The following is a 6,000-nucleotide window of genomic DNA, read 5'->3' on the forward strand; positions in this document are numbered from 1 at the left end:
GACACATCACCCCAGGGAGGCTGTGACTGTGTATCCCCACCTGTCAAGAAAGAGAGACTTTTACTAAAGTACTGGCTACACTGACACCACACCTCTAAGTCTATTATCTCATTTACTCCTCACAGCCACTCTTGGAGCTGAGATTCTTATTCCTGTTTTACAGAAGAAGGAATTGAGGTTCAGAAAAGTAGGGTCAAGCAGCCATAAAGTTAATGATGGAGCTAGGACTTCAACCTAGGTGTGTGTGTGTGACAAAACTTGTTCTGTTTCCGCAAGTCGCAGTGTCTGACATAAAGTAAGCATGGAAGAGAACTTTGGACAATCGTTCTAGCCACCCATTCCTCAATGTTTCATAGCACCTCCTGTGGGTCTAACTGTGTGCTCAGAGTGAGGGGAATAGCCCTGGTGGGGCCAGGTGTCAAGAGAACCTGCTTGCTGTGTGACTGGGACCAGCCTCTCCCCAGTCCAAGCCCCTGTTTTCTCTTCTCTGTGTGAAGAAAGTTGGACAAAATCATTTGTCAAGATGCACTGACTTTCAGCAGTTCTGGAGCTCCAAGACCCTTGTCCTGAAGGATTTCACAGACTCTGGGGGAGGCCGGACTTTAACTGCATGTAAAAGCATCAGTGTGGGGGTGTAGATCAGAGTCTTACAGTCCCCACCTTGTGGTGATGTTGTTGAGATTTAGAGATCAAACTGATGCTGAAGCTGAAGCTCCAATACTTTGGCCACCTGACAGGAAGAACTGACTCATTGGAAGACCCTGATGCTGGAAACAATTGAAGGCGGGAGGAGAAGGGGACAACAGAGGATGAGATGGTTGGATGGCATCACTGACTCAATGGACATGAGTTTGAGTAAGCTCCAAGAGTTGGTGATGGACAGGGAAGCCTGGCATGCTGTAGTCCATGGGGTCTCAAGGAGTTGGACACAACTGAGCGATTGAACTGAACTGAACTGGGAGATCAAACATGTCAAGTATTTGGCAGATGCTGGGTTAGGTGCACCCTAACTGGCAGCTATTTGCAGGGACTGACCTGTGCAGAGGTGGGGGAGCTTGGGGAGAGCGAGAAAGACCAAAGAACATTCCAGAAGGAGATGCATTTCTGCTGAGCTTTGGGGGCCCAGAGGGACTTGGAAGGCATCAGGCACCCTGAGTGGAGGGCAGGGGAAAATGCAGCGTGGCAGCAAAGTGCTGTGGGAGTGGGAAGTAATGCCCAGATAAGGGGTGAGCCTAGGCTGTGGGGATCCCCAAACCAGGCTGAAGGCACCTTCATTTATCAGATGCCACCAAGGGCTGGTCCTGCAGTCAGAGAAGACAGTGGTTTTCATGTCATCAGCTCCCTCCCATAAAATGCTCCTGTTTTCCAGACGTAGAAAGGTCTAATTGTAAAGCCCATCTCTAACTGCTGTACTAGATTGGGGTCAGTATGTTACAGTCCAAGAACCAGTGAACTCTTCTCCTCAATAAAGTTTTATTGGCACACAGCCCAGTCTTCTGTTTATATGTTGTCTGTGGCTGCTTTTCACAGTAAAACAGAGTCGAGTAGGTTGTGGCAGAGAATGTATGGCCCATAAAGCTTAAAATGTGTACTGTCTTGCCTATTACAGAGAAAGTTTGCTATCTGAGCCCTGCGCTTGCTGTGTGAGCTTGGGCAAATTGTTTGCCCCCTCCGAATCTCCCTGGCCAACTTCTGAGGGTTGTAGCAAAGCTTATAGGTGATGACTGAAATTTTTTATGGACTGTAAATTGCAGTACCCTATCACTAGCCGGGCACCTGATGAGCACTAAAAGTCTGCTTGTCCATTAACAAGGAGCAGTCATCATGTAGGCCTTCCTAGACCCAGCCACTGGCTGTTCCTGGGACAAGGAGGTGGCATCTGGGCCTGAGATGCTGAATGCATCATTGTCCCTCTCATGCAGACTTGGCAGTTTTCAGTGTAAATTAAAATTCCTGTGGGGAGTCACCTTATATATGGTACCACTTTATAGCCAAGTCATTACGGTAATTTACAAAATGCTGTGGTGTGTAACTAGAGCCACTTTCTGTGGATTTGCTGGCTGTGACCTCATTCAGGCTGCCCAGTTCTGCATTTGGTGACACCTCAGCTTTAGGAGTTTGTCCTTCTGAGCCTGGTCTCAGGGTCATCCATACCTGACCTTCCCGGGGTCATACTTCTCATACTGGACCCTGCCTCCAGCCCTGTCCTGAACTCAAGGATAAATGGAAGAAGTAGTTATTATTATCATCACTATTACTTTTCAAGTGCTTACTGTGAGTTAGGCACCATGGCAAGTGCATTGTGTTCGTAATCTCACTTAATTGTCCCCACAATCTTGTGAGGTAGGTGTTAGCACCATTTTACAGACGAGAAAACTGAGACTTGCAGAGGAAACCAAACCAAACTCTTAACCTAGCCTGGGGTGTGCCAGTCCAGGTTCTGCTATGGATTTTCTGTGTGACTAAAGCAGGTCCTGACCTTCTCCGTGCTTCAGTTTCTTCATCTATTAGTAAAATAGATGGTCACTCAGTCCCAGGCCTGACATTCTAGATTTTCTCATCAATTTGCAAAAATAAAGAGAATCCTCTCACCCCCCAAGCCTCCAAAGAAGCTTCATTTATGTGGGAAGAACCAAGTCCGAGGTCTGTTTTTGGCTCCCTGTGGTACAGAGGGAGGCATAGCTTCTGGGTGCCAGTCCCTTTTCAGGGTACCCACAGCCACCTCAGGGCAGTGGGGCCGATGTGTCCCTCTCATTTCCTTGCCTTCCCAGAGAAGGACACCACCCCTGCTTCCTGGAGACAGACAGTGAGCCAGGGTGGGCCCTGTGGTGCCCTTGGGGACACAGAGGAATGCCAGCAGCAGGAAGGTGGTGGGAGGGCCCAGGATTGCAGAGTGACTAGCCACGTCTTTCCAGTGGTGGCAGCATCTCTGGGACACAGCCTCTGCTTTCCTTTCTAGGTTGTGAGAATGCAGGTGGCCCAGAGCAGGGTCTGGCACGGGTGTGGGGAGACCTGGGTTTGGACTTAGCAATCGCCATGTGACCTCGGGCGGCCACTCGCCAGCTCTGGTGCTTGTGTGTCCCTCTGTGGGGTGGGGAGGCCAGTGCTTTCATCACGGTGCTGTGAGGGTCACATAAGAGCAGGGCTTGAATGGACTTGGAGCCCCGAGCAGTGCCAAACTGTGACCAAGGGGCTCCTTCCTCTCTCCCTGCCTTTATTTAGTGTAGGACAGCTTCTTACTGTGTCCAGTGGAGAAGGAGCCAGTAGTCCTCAATTGTTGGTCTAGTAATGACTGTTTCTTCCCCCGAGAGGTGATGGGTTTATATCTCAACTGAGCCCCTTACTCCCTGTGTGACCTTGGGTAACCCACTAAACTTCTCTGAGTCTTTGTCTGAGATGGAGTGGTCTTACCACCTGGCAGAGTTGTTGCAAAGATTGGAGTTTAGGAGTCGTTGTAACGGCTGTACTTTGACTTCCCCAGAGGCTCTGCAACATGATCTTACTGGAGTCAAATAGGGGGCATGCTTGCTTCGGAGTCCACGGTTATTGATCAGTTGACTGAGAGGCAACAGCACAGGACTTGAGCTTTGAAGTCTGAGGGATCTGGGTTTGTGTTGTGACCCTGCCTCTTACAGACCCCGGCGCCTAGGGGAAGGCACCTAATCTCCAAATCTCAACTTTTCTCATCTGGAAAATGGTGGTAATGAGTCCACTTCACAGGGGCGAACGCTTCAAAGAATCGAATGTTCCTGGTAATCAAGTGGGAAGGCTTGATGAATAGGACCTGATGCATGCTGGGCTGCTGGGCACCTTCTGGGGCCCTGCCTTCTGTCTCTCCACATATCTTCCTGTGGGAAGGAGGAGCAGATAACCCGGAGCGGGTAGGTTACCCAACGGGCCTGTTGGGGAAAGAACCTCAGAACCACATCCTTGACTCAAAGGCTCTGGAAGAAAGACCCTGGCAGAACAGCCCCACGTGATGATGAAGCTGTCTTTGTGCCAAATGCTATTAATGGTCATAAAATTATCCACAGCTTTCTGAGGCTCAGTCCCAGGGTTTGCCTCAATGGGACAATAAAATCACAAGCAGAAATGATGTGGGAAAGGCAGAGACCGCCAAGCAGAGACAGAGTTAAATGAGTGGCAGCCTGCTCTCATTAACTCAGGCCGTTCACATTTGTTACCAGGGATTTCTTTTTAATTAAAAAATGGCCAATTTATTAAAAAATAAGCTTATGAGGGGCTGGCCAAGGAGCAGCCAAAGCCGGCGGGAGTGAGGTTTCCTCACAGTAGGATGCTGGCCAGTGCTCGGCCTGAGAAAGTGACCAGAGGGCCACTTCTGAGGACATGCTTGTCTGGAGACGCGTCAGCTGCCCTGGGACCTTGAGAGCACTGTGTTCTCACCTGCAAACTGTAAAGAGCTTGGCAGGTGAATGCCTGTGTCTGCTGGAGCTTTGGGCACGTGGCGAGTTAGCACTGAGGGTCTGGCCTTCTGTGAAAGGGCTGCCTTGGTGGCGGACAGGGTAGAATTAGGCTTGGGGGAGCTGGATCCTTGAGAATGAGGTTGGACTTTTGTCACTCTGAGAGGCTACTTTTTATTACATAGGGATTAAAAAGTGGGGTTTGGGTCTGATGGGCATAAGCCAGAAGTTCAGCCCAGACTGTTACTAGCTGAGTGATCAAGTGAGCAGTTTAGCCTTCCGAGCCTCTGCTTTCTCCTCTGTACAATGGGTATAACCCTGATCTCTCCCTGCAAGGGCGGTAGAAGGCCCCAATGAGGCAGTGGAGTGAGGACCTGCACATACTGCTCAGCAAAGGGCACTTCTCCTGTCCTTGTCCTTAAACTTCGGGCTAATTGTGCACTGATATCAGCTCTTTTCTTGCTCAGTGTTGATAGTCCCTAGACAGTCCTTGGGCCTGCTGTTGTTTAGTCACTAAGTCATGTCTGACTCTTTGTGCCGCCATGGATTGTAGCCCTCCAGTCTCCTCTGTCCATGGCATTTCCCAGTCAAGAGTACTAGAGTGGGTTGCCATTTCCTTCTCCAGGGGATCTTTCCAACTTAGGAATCGAACCCACATCTCCTGCATTGCAGGAGGATTCTTTACCCCTGAGCCACTGGGAAAGCCCCCTGGGCCTGATGGTAATGTTTTATCACCTCCGTCACACACTCTGTACTTTTCAGAGTGCTGTTTGATGTTAAGAGCGCTTTCCACTTCTGGTATCCCACTTACTGGGCGCCCACGCTCACCTAGGGGCTCTGCACCTCAGCTCGCACACCTGACATCATCTCTGGAGAACTTGCACGGCTGTCCCCGTTTTGTACAGGGGACTCAGCCTTGGGGAGGGACTTGTCTGAGTCACAGGCTTGGGTGGGGGCAGGAGGGGCTCACATGGGGCTCACCAGGCCCTGAAGCCCATACCCTTTCCTCCTTCGCATAACCCTGCCAAATGACTGGGTGGAAAGTTCAGGAAGACAGGCTTCGGATTAACCCTCATCACACTGTAAATGAGGAAACCGAGATGCAGGGGGCAGTGAATATGTAGCAACCACGCCTAACGTTTGCTTGTACTTTATATAGTTTTTAAGGGCTTTCTGTAGATTTCAAGGGGCTTCCCAGATGGCAGAAAGGTAAAGAATCCACCTGCCAATGCAGGAGCCACAGAAGATGCGGGTTCAGTCCCTGGATCAGGAAGATCCCCTGGAATAGGCAATGGCAACCCACTCCAGTAATCTTGCCTGGGGAATCCCATGGACAGAATAGCCTGGCGGGCTACAGTCCATGGGACTGTAAACAGCTGGACACGACTGAGCACACACATAGATTTCAAGACTAATTGAGGCGCATCTCCCTCAGTTTGTCTCCTTAAAAATCCAGGAGTTGGGCACAGCAGGGCCTGTGATAGCCTGTCAAAGAACCATGGAGATAGAGAGGTGTGAGTAACTGTGTACTGTGCCTCTGTGGAGTAACGCTATTTGGAGAACAACGTGCGTTGAGCTT

General features: G+C 50.2%; 1 protein-coding gene across 1 annotated transcript in view; it reads left to right on the forward strand.

Moving 5' to 3' along the window:
• The window catches only part of GLIS1 (GLIS family zinc finger 1), a 261,914-nt gene that overhangs the window by 155,490 nt on the left and 100,424 nt on the right, over window positions 1–6,000 (forward strand). The gene's annotated exons all lie outside the window — the stretch shown is intronic.

Source organism: Bison bison, unplaced genomic scaffold (genome assembly GCF_000754665.1).
Source record: "Bison bison bison isolate TAMUID 2011002044 unplaced genomic scaffold, Bison_UMD1.0 scf7180017864244, whole genome shotgun sequence".
Lineage (NCBI taxonomy): Eukaryota > Metazoa > Chordata > Mammalia > Artiodactyla > Bovidae > Bison > Bison bison.